Source organism: Somniosus microcephalus, chromosome 10, assembly GCF_052327205.1.
Source record: "Somniosus microcephalus isolate GS21.2 chromosome 10, FLI_Smic_1.0, whole genome shotgun sequence".
Taxonomy (NCBI): Eukaryota; Metazoa; Chordata; class Chondrichthyes; order Squaliformes; family Somniosidae; genus Somniosus; species Somniosus microcephalus.
This window is the reverse complement of record NC_140996.1, coordinates 71319667-71336514: the sequence shown is the minus strand read 5'-3', so window position 1 is coordinate 71336514 and position 16848 is coordinate 71319667. Positions and strand designations below refer to the sequence as shown.

The following is a 16848-nucleotide window of genomic DNA, read 5'->3' as shown; positions in this document are numbered from 1 at the left end:
CTTCACATCTTGCCTACTTTACTCTGTTTATCTCCCTTTCAGGGCATTCAGTATGGGTATTTTTTTGGCAACTCCACTCCCAGCAAGAGTCTTACTTAAAACCTCAGAATCACCACTTTCTGGCACTCTTAATTTTTATTTAAATTTGTTCTTGGGATGTGGGCAACACTGAACCTTCCAGTTGCACATTCAGGATTGACCAGCCCTAGTTGCCCTGGAAGCATTAAGATTCAAATATGTAGAGTGGGATTGGAATCAATGTAGACCAGACCAGGTAGGAGTGGCAGGTTCCCTTCCCTGAAGGAGGACAGTAGTGAATGAATTTTTTTTAATGACAATCCAGTAGCTTTCATGGTCATTTTATCTGGTGCCAGCCCACAAATGACCAGATTTACTAAATTCAATTTCCAATTTCTCATGGTGAGAACCTCTGAATTGCTGGTCCAGTATCGTAACAATTAGGTTATGTACCTTCACACTTAAAGGGAGCAGAGACGGAAATAGGGCTACAACGCTGTAACTCCAATTCTCAAACCCATGCTCCCTTCGATAGGAAAATGGGATTGGTGAATTTACCATCATGCCAGGATTTATGATGGAGTTAGGCTGCAGTTATATTACACTCAAGGTCTGAAACCAGCAGTTATTATGTGCAGGCAGAAAGACCAATTTAGAGAGCGTCAATTGCTATCTTTTAATGTTAGGAGAGCTCATGGAACAGTCTTGTAATATTAAAATGACTCAGGGCAGGCCGCGCAAATGGGACACCTTTCCACCTCTCTATCGTCCTTTAATATGCTCCATAACACCTACCTCGTTGATCAAGCTTTGGGTCACCTGTCCTAATGTCTTCTTCTTTAGCTCATTATCAATTTTTTTGTCTGAATACTTGTGAAGTGCTTTGGGACATTTTACTATATTAAAGGTGCTATATAAATGCAAGTATTTGTTGTACAGTAGGCCTGAGGCTCACTTTATATTGGGTCTCGGGCCTCATTTAAATTGCACCAGCGAACTGCAGACCCCGACTGGGCATCCGCAGGCAGCTTGCCAACGAAGAGGTCGGGAATATTTTGCTGCAGCGTTGCTGAAAGCGGCCCTGAGATAAGTCATTAAAGGGGAAGGGAAGGTGATCGTGAGCGGGGTGCGACTGGGAGGGGGACGATTTTGTGGAGAAGGGGGGGTGGGGTTTGGTGGTGTATGCGGCGATTGGAAGGGGGAGGATGAGCAGTGGCTGGCAGGGGCTCATGGTTTCAATGCAGAGCCAGGAGGAGTACTACTGCACCTCCTGGTGTTACATTCAAGTCGGTACATTTTTAAAATGTGCCTTTTTGGTGGCGGCCTGCAGGGCCCTTTTAAGGACCACTGGTTAGGCCACATATAAACCTGATTTTCCTGAATGCAGCTGGCAACCCAATCTTTCACAGGGGGCCTCAAACAGGCTGTTGGCCCCTTATTTGAATATGCAAAGGATCTAAAGCTTGTTTCTGGTGTGGGCCCTGGATGCCTATTTTTTTGCCTGTACCAATATGGTGGGCAGCGCACTTCCAGCTCATAATGATCTTCCTGCCCACTATATTGGAGGCTTAGGAATCCATTTAGCACCCGAAAAACAGGTGCGACACTATTACATTTCCAGGCTTCCATGTTTAAAATCTTTTCTCTTGAGATGTGGATGTCACTGATAAGGCAGCATTTATTATCCATCTGCAGAGCCAACCACATAGCTTGGACTCGAGTCACAACTAAATTATCACGACAATCCACCAGCTCCCACGGTCATCTTTTCCTGGTGCAGGCCATAGATTATCAGATCTATTGCAACTTGCCATGGTAGGATTTGAACTCCTGCGGGTCTATCTTATCTCTCCCACCCGCCTGCTGGAAACCAGGCGGTGGTGGGGGTTACAGTTTACCCACTCCTTTCTTGCCCCGATCTGGCCAACTGCAATTTTAAATTACAGGCGGCGAGGACACATGCCCCAAACCAGCGGGGAGCTCTTTAAATATGCAGATCGGCCTCTAATTACATTACAGCAGTGATGGCTTCCCCACCAGGAAAAACCTGCCAGAAACAGCAGCCAGGGCCAGAACAGACCCAGCAATGTAATATTTAAAAAACATTTTTTTAGTATGTGTAATGTTATCTTATATCTTAGTATTAAGAGGCTTACGAGTAGGTATCGTTGAATACTCTATTAGGTCTTGAGTCAGTGCCAGCTCGTGCAGTACTGCCGCATGGCCAAGATGGCTTCCTATTTATACGACTGCCGTCAAGCAGCTGTCTTTACTACAGCTACCGTAAAGCAGCTGTCTTTACTACAGCTACAGTTATCTGTACATCTTTCCCCCTCAACGATGACATAAACAGTAAACACCATAACATAACACACAGAACACATATTAACAACATATAAAATCAGTCAGTGTAACTACTATTAATTACTATTAACAACATGTAAAAACTGTCAGTGTAACTATACCTTGCAAAAACTGCTGGTACATATAAACACTACCCACACCCAGAAGTCCATTAGCTGTTTACAGTCTTTCCCTTGTCTACAGGTCGAGTCTAATGACAGGCTTTCTGGTGCGCTGTGACCTGCGTAGCTGAGCGGGTATTTGCTGGGCCAACCCAGTTGTGTCCATTAAGTTCATGTCTGTACCACACGGATCCCTTGTCTCATTGTCACCCCTGTGTACTTCATCACTTTGTGGCATTGCCCTCATCTCCTCATCACTCTGTCGGATTTCCATCATCAGCTCATCCTCTCTGTCCTCCTGCGGCTGATAGTGATGTGCCTCAATAAATCCGAGACTCAATGTTAACTGAACAAAGCAAGGCTTTTATTAACTTAGAAGGTAACACACAGTGGAGAAGTGTCTCCCATCCAGAGGTCGGCTGTACTGGATGTGAGACACGCTGGGCCTGCTTAAGTAGGGGCCAGGTATGGGCGGAGCCCTACACACAATAAAATACAGGTGAGGAAATGGAACTGAGGTAAGGGAAATGAAACTGAAACTAAACCACAGTCACAGGCACAATCACACACAGAGAATACAGATGAGTGATGAATGGCATATTTCATCACAGATAGGTCTCGGTGGTTTTCAGTAGGTGCCTCCTGTTTCTGCGATACACATTGCCATTTTCTGTCATGACACTGTATGACCTGGGGGCGACCTGTTATAGAACAGTGGCTCTTTGATTCCATGACCCAGGCCCTTCAATGCGAATTACATCCTTCTCTTGTAGAGGCACTAGTGCAGTGGCTGTGTGGTCAAGGAGCGTTTTTTGTTTCCGCTGAAGTTTCCGGGCCTTGTCTGCCCATACCTCATCTCTGTGGTCAGGTGTGACATGCCTGGGAAGTCGAGTACGGATTTTGCGACCCAGTAAGAGCTCAGCTGGAGACTTGCCACTTTCCAGCGGGGCCGCCCTGTACAACATCATGGCCAGATATGGGTCAGTGTTGCTGTGTGCTGCTTTCTTTAATAGTCTTTTCACAATCTGTACCCCCTTCTCCGCTTTTCCATTGGCTTGAGGGTAGAGTAGGCTGGAGGTTACATGCTTAAACTCATACTCTGTAGCAAACGACTGAAACTCATGACTGGCATAGGGAGAGCCATTATCAGAGACCAGAGTTAGAGGGATGCCCTGCCTGGAAAAGATTGACTTCAGGTGAGTTATCACAGCTCTTGACGTGGTGCTGGGTAGGAGAGCAATCTCAGGATAATTAGAGTAATAATCAATAACTAACAAATAGTCTTTTCCTTCGTTGTGAAAAATATCAGTTCCTACCTTTTCCCAAGGTTGTGCTGGGAGCTCTGTGGTAATGAGGGGCTCTTTTGTTTGCTTGTAGTGATACTCCTGACAATATCAGAGTTCATGTTTGGCCAGTAGAGTGCCTCACGTGCTCTCCTTTTTGACTTTTCCACACCCAGGTGCCCTTCATGTATCCTGTGAAGCATTTCTCGTTGCATAGAGATGGGCACTACAATCCTGTCACACTTAAGCAGTAGTCCATTGACCACAGAAAGCTCAGACTGAATATGATGATATTGTTTACATGACCCTTTCTTCCAACCCTCTTGAAGATTTCTCATCACTTTCCTCAGAACAGGGTCCTTTGATGTCTCTGTGGCTATCTTTGATAGTTGTCCCTGTGAGGCGGGCAATGCTGCATAGACCATATCCACATGAAGGGCCACATCCTCTTCTGATTCACTGTGTTGTGTGGCACGAGGCGCAGCCCTGGATAGTGTATCTGCTATGAACATTTGTGTCCCTGGCACATATGTGAGCTCAAAATCATAACATTGTAGTCTCATCATTAGGCGCTGTATCCGTGATGACATGTCACACAGATTCTTTTTTGCGATCCCTAGCAGTGGCTTATGGTCAGTTTCTAGGATAACCTTGGGAAGTCCATAGATGTAGGTATGAAATTTTTCACACCCAAATGCCAAGCCAAGGCACTCCTTCTCTATTTGCGCATACCGGCACTCTGTAGCCGTCATGGAGCGTGACGCATATGCCACTGGTCGCCATTCTCCTTCATCTTCCTGTAGAAGGACAGCACCTAATCCATCCTTAGAGGCATCTGTGGACACTTTTGTCCTCTTTTCAGGGCAGAAGAACTTCGGTAGGGGTTCACTTGCTAGAATGTGTAGCAGCCCCTTCCATTCATTCTCATGTTCATGTCCCCATTGGAACTCTGTCTCTTGGTGCAGCAGTTTTCTCAAGTGAGCGGTTTTCACTGCCAGATTTGGAATGAATTTCCCTAGGTAATTAACCATGCCAAGGGCCCGCTGAACCCCTTTCTTGTCCTTTGGTTTTTCCATGTCATGTATGGCCTTTACCTTTGACGTGTCTGGCTGAATCCCTTCTGCAGAAATCTTGTCCTCAAGGAATGTGATTTCATTGACACTGAACTGACATTTGTCTTTATTTAGTTTGAGTCCATACTGCCGTATCCTCTGAAGTGTTTTTTCCAGTCTGGTGTCGTGCTCTCCCTGAGTGGAGCCCCATACTACCAGATCATCCACGTACACCCGCACACCATCCAGGCCCTCGATGATATGCTCCATTGCTCTGTGGAAGATTTCTGGGGCGGAGCTAATGCCGAAGGGCAGGCGCTGGTAAGAGTATTGACCAAACGGGGTGTTAAAGGTGCACACCTTAGCACTCTCTTCATCAAGTTTCAGCTGCCAGAATCCATGCAAGGCGTCCATCTTGGAGAAGAATTTTGCTCCTGTCATTTCGCTATTTCCTCTCTCTTAGGGATTTGATAGTTGTGGTGTATGTAACCTGTTCCACCTTAAGAGAACTTAAGCCTGTTCCACCTTAAGAGATGTACTACTTTCTCTGGCTGCTGTATATGTAATACCGGTGGTGACCACCGGTATATAAGTACTGTGTAGTGATATTGCTGTTAGTATAGCCCTGACCTCCAACTAGTAAAGACCTGTTGAAACGTTATTCTTGTAGTCTGTGTCAGTAATTAATCTTAAATACAACTAGAACACACAGACTTAACAGTGGCGACGAGTCCGATTCTTACCCTGCGGCAGTTTATATCCACGGCGGCTTCGTCCACAGAACGGGCGTCGAAGAGAGGCATCCACCCTCATCACCCTGCTGGAAGACACGTCGCGCGGCAGGCATCGAGAACCCGGAGTGCAGAAGATATCCTGAACTCGAAGCCTCCATCAGCGGCAGTCAGCTATCTTCCTTCTACCTCGGTGGTGGGTAAGCCGGTCAGCGACGCGAGCAGAAAGTCGGCCGCGTTGGCTGTACAGACGGGGAGGGAAGACGGAGGAATAAGGGCGGTGAGATCGATCGCGACCGGAGATAAGGGCCGGGCCACATTCGGGCCAAAAAGGCGCAGCGTCTGGGGCGACTGAAGGCGCGAGAGCCGCGGTGAAGGTGAACGCAGCCAGTGCTAATAACCGGGCTGCAAGAAGGGCTGCGAGGCGCGACATCGGGGAAGCGCGAATGCCCGAGGGAGCCGCGTTGAAGCGGAGACAGCGTCGGGGGAGTTACTAACTGCTGGGAAAGGGGAGCAGCAGCGGCACGCCAAACGCCATTGCAGCCAGCGGGTGAAGAAGGCGAGCGCGGGAAAGACTGCCAAGTGCGGGAAACCGCCATTTTGTAGGCGGAGGACGAAGACAAGAGCGGGAAGCCGCCATCTTGGAAAAAGGGAAATCACTAAAAAAAAAAAAAAAAAAATTGCAACGATGCCTAAACATGGGAACATTAATACCTTTGATAGCGACATCGAAGATTGGGCCACATATGTAGAACGCATACAAAATTATTGTAAAGCAAATAAAATCCCAGATGATGAGAAAGCACTAACTTTATTAAACTTAATGGGTCCGAAGACATACGGGCAATTGAAACACCTTTTATCACCAGATGAACCGACGGAGAAGACGTTCGAGGAGATTGTTACTGTCCTGAGAAATCATCTAAACCCCACGCCGCTGATGCTAGCAGAACAATTTAAATTTTACAGCAGAAAGCAGCTGAAAGATGAAAGCAATGCTGAATATTTAATGGAATTGCGTAAGCTAGCAAAGTACTGTCAGTTTGGAACGGGACTAACAGATGCGCTAAGAGATAAATTTGTGTGTGGATTATTAAAAGAAGATACACAAAAGCGACTGCTCGAGGAGAATGAGCTGACGCTTGAGAAAGCGGTCACTATGGCAGCATCACACGAAGCCACAGCGAGAGGCACGGCAGTAATGCAGCTACGGTCACCGGAACTCAGTACAAATCAATTGGTTTTGAGTACTGTAAAATGTTATCGTTGTGGAAAGACAACGCATGATCAGAACCAGTGTTGGTTTAAAGACCAAGAATGCAGAACGTGTGGCAGGCTTGGCCACATAGCTAAAGTATGCCGGTCAGGAAAGAAGACCAGCAACAAAAAATCACCGCAAGGAAAATACATAAAGGTACACAAGGTGACAAAGAACAGTTCGAACGAACAGAAGTCAGATTCAGACGCCAGCAGTAATGAACTGGGTAGCTTAAGAGTACACAACGTTGGTAAGGATGCAGATCTCCAGACAATTTGGGTCACTCTTCAGATAGCAGGAGTCCAAGTAAAGATGGAATTGGACACTGGATCGGCATTGACGGTCATGAATAAGAAAGATTACAAAAGGTTATTCCAACATATTCCCCTACGGGATACGGAGATTATACTGAAAACATACACGGGGCAAAGAGTGTACCCCATCGGAAAGATAGAGGTAAAAGTGGTCCACAAGGGCAAAGAAAGCCAAGTAATGGACTTATATGTGCTACCTGAAGGAGGTCCACCACTACTGGGATGGGAGTGGATTAGGAAAATGAATATGGACTGGCACTCCTTAAAGGCACTAACGGTAGATTCCGGGGAAGCAGATGTCAAACCTAAACGATTGTCCAGAATATTGGATGATGCTAAAGAGGTGTTCCAGCAGGGACTGGGAACACTGGGAGGAATTACGGCAAACATCAAGATTGATGAACATGCACACCCAAAATTTTTCAAAGCCAGACCGGTACCTATGCAATATGACCTGCTGTAGAAGCGGAACTGGAAGCGCTAGAATGTTCAGGTGTACTGTCTAAGGTAGATTGGAGTGAGTGGGCTACGCCCATTGTTCCCATTATGAAACGTCCTTCGAGCAACAAGCCAGGAGAACCAGGGAAGGTTCGCATCTGTGGAGACTTCAAGATCACCGTTAATCCGGTGCTTCACATGGTGCAGTATCCGCTTCCGCGGATTGAGGATATTTTTGCTTCGTTGTCTGGCGGGAAACACTTCACCAAGATAGACCTGGCGCAGGCGTACTTGCAGATGGAGGTTGAAGAAGAGTCACGCCAGTACCTCACGATCAACACGCATAGAGGTTTGTACCGGTATAATAGGCTGGTTTTTGGAGTGGCATCGGCTCCAGCAATTTGGCAGAGGGCCATGGAGCAGGTATTACAGGGAATTCCAGGCACACAATGTTACCTGGACGATATTCTGATTACAGGAGCTGGTGATGAAGAACACCTCGCAAACTTGGAACTGGTGCTCAACAGACTGAAAGAGTATGGACTTCGAGTTAATCGGCAGAAATGTGAGTTCTTTCAGAAGTGGATCTCGTACTGTGGTCATGTCATTGACCGGGAGGGGCTTCATAAGTCTCCTGACAAGATAGAGGCAGTTGTAAAGGCTCCCGCTCCGGATAATGTCTCTCAGTTGAGGTTGTTTCTAGGATTGATTAACTATTACCATAAGTTTCTACCGAATCTATCCACGGTACTGCACCCGCTGAATGCTCTTTTACAGAAGGAGGTACCATGGGAATGGAACGAAAACTGTAAGAAGGCATTTCGCAAAAGCAAAGAATTGATCACCTCAGAGGAAGTGTTGGCTCACTTCAACCCGACACTGCCTATTCGGTTGGCTTGTGATGCTTCTCCATATGGTATTGGGGCAGTACTCTCACACAAGTTGCCAAATGGCACGGAAAGGCCAGTCGCGTTTGCATCCAGATCATTGACCTCTGCTGAGCGCAACTATGCGCAGATCGATAGGGAGGCTCTCAGCCTTGTATGGGGAGTGAAGAAGTTTAATCATTACCTGCAGGGCCAAAAATTCACACTTCTGACAGACCATCAGCCGTTGGTATCCATTTTTAACCCTAAGAAGGGTGTTTCGGTGATGACAGCACAGAGACTCCAGAGATGGTCCCTTTTCCTAGGGGCACATCAATATCAAATAGAATTCAAAGGTACAAAGCAGCATGGCAATGCTGATGGGCTGTCGCGCCTGCCACTACCTGAAGAAGAAGAGACGACGAAAGTTGACCCTGTTGAGCTATTTCATTCGACCATCATCGAGTGTTTACCAGTCACCAATGCAAGTATTGAAAGAGAAACCAGGAACGACCCGACACTGTCCCGAGTCTACGAGGTGACAGTGAAGGGATGGCCAACACATGGTGATCCTCTGTTACCGGCATTCTCGGCAAGGCGAGACCAGCTGTCCGTCTGCCATGGTACTTTGATGTACGGGACAAGAGTGATTATTCTTCCCAAGTTAAGGGAAAGAGTTCTAAAGGAACTGCATGAAGGTCATCTGGGGGGAGTTAAGATGAAAAGTCTTGCTAGGGCTTATGTATGGTGGCCGGGTATTGACCAACAGGTAGAGGAGTTGACGAAAAGCTGTGCTGGGTGCCAAAAAGTGCAAAATGCACCTCCGATCGCACCGCTACACCCATGGGAATGGCCTTCAGCCCCATGGCAACGCGTACATATTGACTTTGCTGGTCCATTCATGGACTCCATGTTCCTAATTGCAGTGGACGCACATTCCAAATGGCCAGAAGTGATCAAGATGAATACCACTACTTCAGAAAAGACAATTGCAGTGTTAAGAACAATATTCGCAAGGAACGGATTGCCAGAACAGATATGTTCAGACAACGGACCACAGTTCGTGTCGGAAGAATTCCAAAAATTCTTAAAGAAGAATGGGGTGAAACATTATACCCCTGCTCCATATCATCCGGCGACAAACGGGTTGGCCGAGAGATTTGTCCAAACATTCAAAAAGGCAATAAAGGCCATGAACGATGATCAGATTCCGCTACAACACAAGGTGGACAATTTCCTAATGGCATATCGAAACGCCGCTCATGCAGTAACTAACCAAAGTCCTGCCATGATGTTTTATAACAGGAGGTTGCGGTCCAGGTTGGACTTGTTAAAACCAAATGTGCGGAGGGAAGTGGAAAACAAACAGTTCCGGCATATTAATAACAAGACCACTCGAAGTTTCGACGTAGGACAACCAGTGTTGGCAAGGGACTATGGAAACGAAAAATGGCAGTCCGGAAGAATTCGGGCCAGACAAGGACCTCTGATGTACACAGTAGATATTGGTAACAATGTGATAAGGCGTCATGCGGATCAACTGGTAGAATCGAGAGCAAGGGTCGAACCCATGGTTGCGACAGAGACAATTGTGGAAGACGTTAATGAACCTGAAGCATCTACCTCGGCAGGGAATGTACCTGATGATGACGTCCAATACATAGGAAACCAACTAGAGGAGTCACCTCAGCAACAAGAATCAGAGACCACTGAAAGGCGTTATCCAACCCGAATCAGAAGGCCTCCTGAGAGACTGAACCTTTGAACTGTTTATACCTGAAGTTATATATGTATATATGTTATTATGTTATGTTAAATGGGGATATGACTGTTAAGCTAAAAAGGGAGGATTGTGGTGTATGTAACCTGTTCCACCTTAAGAGAACTTAAGCCTGTTCCACCTTAAGAGATGTACTACTTTCTCTGGCTGCTGTATACGTAATACCGGTGGTGACCACCGGTATATAAGTACTGTGTAGTGATATTGCTGTTAGTATAGCCCTGACCTCCAACTAGTAAAGACCTGTTGAAACGTTATTCTTGTAGTCTGTGTCAGTAATTAATCTTAAATACAACTAGAACACACAGACTTAACAATAGTGCTCTCTTTTTATATTCGCGTTAAGGTCCTTGGGATCCATGCAGACACGCAATTTATCAGTCTTTTTTGAATTGACGCAAACCATGGAATTTACCCAGTCAGTCGGTTCCTCAGTCTTCTTTATGACACCTTGGGCTAGAAATTCAGTTGGTTGCGCCAGCCGCTAGCGCCTTAGGAGGAGTAGATGTCGAGCGCTAGGCGCTTAGCGCCCAGGCGCAGCGCGATCTGCGCCTCGCCCCAACTTCAGTAGACATTTAGCGCCGGCGCAAAGTCTTTGCGCGCGCTCAGCTGCGCGCGCAGATCATGACGTCATTTCCTCGTGCAACGCCCTTTGTGCGCCCCCAACTGGAACTTCAGTCGCGCCGGCCCATTGTGCGCCTGGCGGCCCTCACGACTGTTGAGTGGAACGATGCTCAGCCGATGCGGGCCGCGGGGAGCGCAAATTAAAGTGCACTTCACCTGCACTATAAAAGGCTGCCATTTTGCAGCACTCATTCTTGTGAGACGGATCTTTGGAGAGAGACCAAGGTAGAGAGCTTACTGCTTTGGCCCAACACTAGGACAGGTACTTCTGGCTTCAGGCCACAGCTTTGCAATTGTCTTTGCCTTCATTCATATCTCATTGTTTGCCAGCATACTATGGGGGCTGCAATGGGTGTCAACGCTGGCTTTCACAATTACATCCAAAGGGCTCACAGACGCCGTGAGAGAGTGCGAGCCCTGGCTAGATGGAGAGGGGGCAACAGGCGTCGCCAAGGGAGGCCTTACCCACCCAGGGTCTACCGCCAGCAGTTCTCCTATCTCACCATGTCTGACGACCAGTGTGTTAGGAGGCTGCGATTCCGAAGGGAGGTTGTCACAGAGATCTGCCAGCTGCTTCGGAGAGATCTGCAGCCACAGCTGAGGTGCAGGATGTCTCTGTCGGTGGCAGTGAAGGTGACGGTGGCTCTCAACTTCTATGCCACCGGCTCCTTCCAATCCGCTGCTGGGGACATTGCTAACATCTCCCAGTTCGCCGTGCATTGCTGCATCCGCCAGGTGACCAATGCCCTTTTCAGAAGGAGACGCCAGTTCATCTCCTTCCCCATGACCCTGGACAAGCAGCAACAGCGTGCAATGGGATTTGGAAGAATAGCGCGCTTCCCCATGGTGCAGGGCGCCATTGACTGCACGCATGTGGCTTTGTGGGCACCTGTGGAGAATGCCGAGGATTACCGCAACCGGAAGGGCTACCATTCCCTCAACGTACAGCTGGTGTGTGACCACAGGCAGCTCATCCTAGCTGTCAATGCCCGCTTTCCAGGCAGCAGCCACGATGCCTTCATCCTGTGACAGACTACTGTGGCTGACATGTTCCAGGCACAGCCTCAGCCACGAGGATGGCTTATCGGGGACAAAGGCTCTCCTTTGTGTACCTGGCTCATGACCCCGCTCCGCGCGCCCAGGACCCCTGCTGAAGAGGCATACAACGAGAGCCATCAAGCGACAAGGAACATCGAACAAACAATCGGCGTCCTGAAGCAACGATTCCGCTGCCTGGATCGTTCCAGCGGAGCCCTGCAGTATTCGCCGAAGCGAGTCTCCCATTTCGTGGTCGTTTGCTGCATGCTGCACAACCTGGCTGTCCGCAGGACTCAGGCATTGCCACCACAGATTGGAGCACCACCTCAGGAGGAGGAGCAGGAGGAGCAGGAGGACCAGCACAGGAGGGAGGCACAAGGTCCAAGGGCCGCCCGTCAGCGGCTTATTGAACGTAGGTTCTAGGCCCCCTCTCAGGGAATGGCTTGTGCCAATGAAAGAACATGAATGCAGCCGCTCCGCAAGCCCTCAGCCGGTCAAGGCAACAAAAACTTCAAATTTCAAACATGGACAATCTGATTAAAGAAAATTGTTTATTCCACAAACTCTGTGCCCTTCCCACATGACAAACAGAAACAGAAAAACCCCCCCAAAAAAAGTCAGCCACATAACTCGCTCCCACAACCTGGAGAGGATTAACAGAACAGTGAAACAAAAAAGACCGTCATCCTCGGCCTTCATAAAAACAAACACAACATCCTCGGCCTTCATAAAAACAAACACAACATCCTCGGCCTTCATAAAAACCACAACATCCTCGGCCTTCATAAAAACAAACACAACATCCTCGGCCTTCATAAAAACAACACATTTGCCCACACCTTCTACTTTTTGGCCCGCGAGGGCGATGCCTTGCGCATACTTGTGCGGCCCCTGCCCGCCCTGCTGCTCCTCCTCAATTGGAGCCCAGTGGCTGCAGCAAGGCTGGGGGAAGGCTCCTGAGGGGCACATGGCGAGACGGCAGATGCCCTTGGGGGTCGGCCTGCACGAGCTCCGGCCCTCGAGGGGCCGGCTGGTGACTGCTGCAGCTGTGGCTGGGCGGCATCAGTGTGTCCAGCAGCTGGTGGCAGCTGCACTGGTGGAGTGGCAGTGTCGGCTGCAGGAATGGGGGCAAGCTGGCTGATGGCAGGCGCTCGCTGGTCGCCTGATACAGTGGCAGTCGCCCGGGCCAGCACTGCAGCATGCGCAGCAAACTGCTGAAGGACAGCCCGCTGGGCTGCTGCAGGGCGGCGGGTGCCCTGGCGATGCCTGGCTGATGCAGCCAGTGTGGCACCAGTTAGTGCCCGTGCTGCCCTGGTCTGTGACCGCATAAGACCAGCCAGTGACTGGACGGCACGACTGAGCACTTGGGTATTCGCCGACTGTGCTGCCCCGAATTCCTCCACACTCCCAGCCAGTGACTGGACGGCACGAGTGAGCACTTGGGAACTCGCCGACTGTGCTGCCCCGAATTCCTCCACTCTCCGAGCCAGTGACTGTATGGAGTCAGGCATCCGTGCCACTACCCCCATGAGCTCCGTGTGACTGCGCTCCGAGTCGACGGCCATTTCCTCTAGGAGGCGCACCTCCTCTGCGCTGACCGTCGCAGGACTGGAGGCCGCACTCACCCTCTGGGGAGAAGGCCGCCGAGCTTCCCCACCCCTCCCGCGTTGCGGCAGGCCGCTGGGCCCAGGAACTTCACTCTCCTGCGACCCTTCCCCCAGGCTCCCCTCCAGGGAAGATGTGTCCCCTACATCGCCATGGGCTGCCGCGGCTGAGGGTGCCACTGATGGGCTGGCTACCTCTTCCTCCTCCTCCTCCTCTTCCGAGGGGCTGTCACTGGCAGCTTCAAGGCCCGCCTCCTCACCTGGCGTCTCACCATCTGAAAGCAGGAAGGCACAAGAGTAGCTTTAGAGTGAGGACAGGGCGTCAGCGAGGGAGGCATGAGTGGTGCCATTCACCGCATTGGTCAGACAGTGGCAAAGGATGTTGATCTGATGCGCAAGTGGAACGAGAGAGGTCCAAAAGGTAATGTCCTTACCATTGGTGCCCAGAACAGGGTCGGCATCTCCAGTGGCAACGGGGCCAATCACACGGACTCCCATAATGCGCTCCACGCGCTGGTCTAGGTCGGTGAGCTCTTGGTGCTCAGGTCGGCCTCCACCAGTCGCAATCTGGCTACGCCTGTTGTTAGCCAGCTTGGCCTGCAAGAGAAAGGACAGCCTCTAAGTATGGTGTGTAGCCCTGATCTTGTCTGCACTGCCTCCCATGGTCGAATAGCTTGGACAGTGTGTAGCCCTGATCTTGTCTGCACTGCCTCCCATGGTCGAATAGCTTGGACATTGTGTAGCCCCGATCTTGTCTGCACTGCCTCCCATGGTCGAATAGCTTGGACAGTGTGTAGCCCTGATCTTGTCTGCACTGCCTCCCATGGTCGAATAGCTTGGACAGTGTGTAGCCCTGATCTTGTCTGCACTGCCTCCCATGGTCGAATAGCTTGGACAGTGTATAAAGTGCAGAATGTGCAATTGATGTTCATGCCAGTCCCATAGCTGCTGGATGAGGGCTGGCCATTAGGGCTTTCAGGTCCCTTTGTCCATAATGTGAGGTGCACATGCAAGGATGAGGAGGACACTGGAAAGGGTACTCACCCTGACAATCCGAGTGAGGTCGTTGAACTTTTTCCTGCATTGTACAGGATTCCTGGCAACCACACTGTTGGATGTCACCCTGTTGGAGACCTCCCTCCAGGCTTTGCGGTAGACGCTGGGCATCGGCTTCTTGCCACTGTCAGGGAACAAAACATGGCGTCTTTGCTCCACTGCGCTAACCAGCAGCCTCAGGTCACCCTCGCTGAAGCGCAGCGCTCTCTCCCGGGCCTTCTGCATCGTCCTGGGCGGTGAAGAGTTGCAGCAGCAGTGCTCAGGCCTAGGTGGAGGGCTGCAGTGTCCAGGGCGTGGCAGCCAAAAAAATCAACCCTTCCCCCTTTAAGAGCTGGCCGGTGCCAGCGTGTCTGCCGTCAATGAAGAAATCACCGCACCTGCGCTGCGCCCGGCCTCGGCGGTATAGCTCAGCACCGCCGGCTTAGCGCCTAAATATAGTCGTGCATCGCCAGTTTTAGCGCTGCAGCAACCTCTTAGGGCGATGCTACTGAATATCGACGAAGTGGCCTCGACTTTGCGCCGGGCGCAAACTTCAGCGGCCGCCCGACTTTACCGCCCCAAAAGTGGCTATACTGAATTTCTAGGCCCTAGTCCCTCCATGCGGTTTAGCTCTTTCCGCAGTTTCTCACGGAGGGCCACCAGAACTCTCCTCGGTGCGTGAATCACAGGTTGTGCATCATCTCTCAGTTTGATGGAGTATGTAAAGGGCAGTGCTCCGAAACCCTGAAATACATCTGCGTACTTGTGTGTTATAGCATCATGATTTATATTTGTACTGTCTTGGGGGGCATTCTGTACACAGTTCAGTTCATTAATAGTATAGACTCGTTTTACCAAGCCCAAATCCACACATGCCTTATTCCCCAACAGTGACTCATGTCCTTCAGGCACTATAACAAACGTCAATGGGTGAATGCGATTTTTTACCTTAACATTCAGCCTACACATTCCTTTTGTATCAATACTTTGTCCATTGTACGCCTTCAAAGCCACTGTCTTGTTCAGTATTTTTGGTCTCACTTTGAGATTCCATGCATCACTCCAGCTTATGAGGTTTGCCTTAGCAACTGTATCTAGCTTGAAGGGAACAATGGTGCCATTTACCAGCAAGGGGGCTATCCAAACTTCAGTCTTTAGTCCTATGGAATGTACTTCCTTTTCCATATCTTTACCCTGTTTTAAGTCATTTTGCACCATTCCAACATACAAAGTCTCCGATTCTGTGTCTTCAGTCTCAATAGCATGCACTGTCTTTTTACCTTCGGTTTTCTCTTCCGAAAAGCACATTTTAGAAGTGATTCCTGCCTTTACATTTTGCGCAGTTCTTCCCATAAGCCAGACATTGTCTTGCCACGTGTCTATTGCCACACCGTCTGCAATCGTATGGCGTCATAGTCCTGAACTCTGTGCGCCCTCTTGTGTCCCTTCTGTGTACTACATCCATTGGTAGGTTGTCCAGTCCCAGCGCTCTCACGCCCGTTGCTGTAGTTCTCCCATTGAATGTTTGCGTGTGCATGGCTGTGAGTTCACTAGCATTACATATTTTTACTGCAGCATCCAAAGTTAAGTCATTGTCCCTAAGCATTCTCTCCCTCACCTTCTTGTCAAGTATTCCGAAAACGACCTGATCGCGTATCATCGATTCCTTCAAGTCTCCAAAGTTACATGTTTGTGCTTTTGTTTCCAAGTCCGTCAGAAAAACATCAAAGGATTCTCCTTGCTTTTGCACGCGGGAGCAAAAAACAAATCTCTCGAACGTTTCATTCTTTTTAGGTATGCAGTATTTATCGAACAAGTCTATCACCTTGTCCAGATCATTTTTTTCACCTTCAGCTGCAAACATAAATGTATTATACAGCTCGATTGCCTGCGAGCCAGCCACTGTTAGCAACAAAGCTACCTTACGTGTTCCAGAGCTAGTCGTGGCGTCGATCGCTGTGAGGTAGAGAAGAAAGCGTCGTTTGAATTCGCGCCAATTTTTGTCCAGATTTCCTTCAAGTTGCAGGCTAGTCGGTGGTTTTATCCCTTCCATGGTTGTGGTATGCCCGTATCGTGCATTCTATAAATCCTGGTACCATGTAATGTTATCTTATATCTTAGTATTAAGAGGCTTACGAGTAGATATCGTTGAGTACTCTTTATTAGGTCTTGAGTCAGTGCCAGATCGTGCAGTACTGCCGCATGGCCAAGATGGCTTCCTATTTATACGACTGCCGTCAAGCAGCTGTCTTTACTACAGCTACCGTAAAGCAGCTGTCTTTACTACAGCTACAGTTATCTGTACAGTATGGTTGCGGGCAGTAGTTCTCCTCTGAGTCCAC

General features: G+C 49.2%; 1 protein-coding gene across 1 annotated transcript in view; it reads left to right on the top strand.

The window, feature by feature from the left end:
* The window catches only part of LOC147111543 (CD276 antigen-like), a 45691-nt gene that overhangs the window by 267 nt on the left and 28576 nt on the right, over positions 1-16848 (top strand). The gene's annotated exons all lie outside the window — the stretch shown is intronic.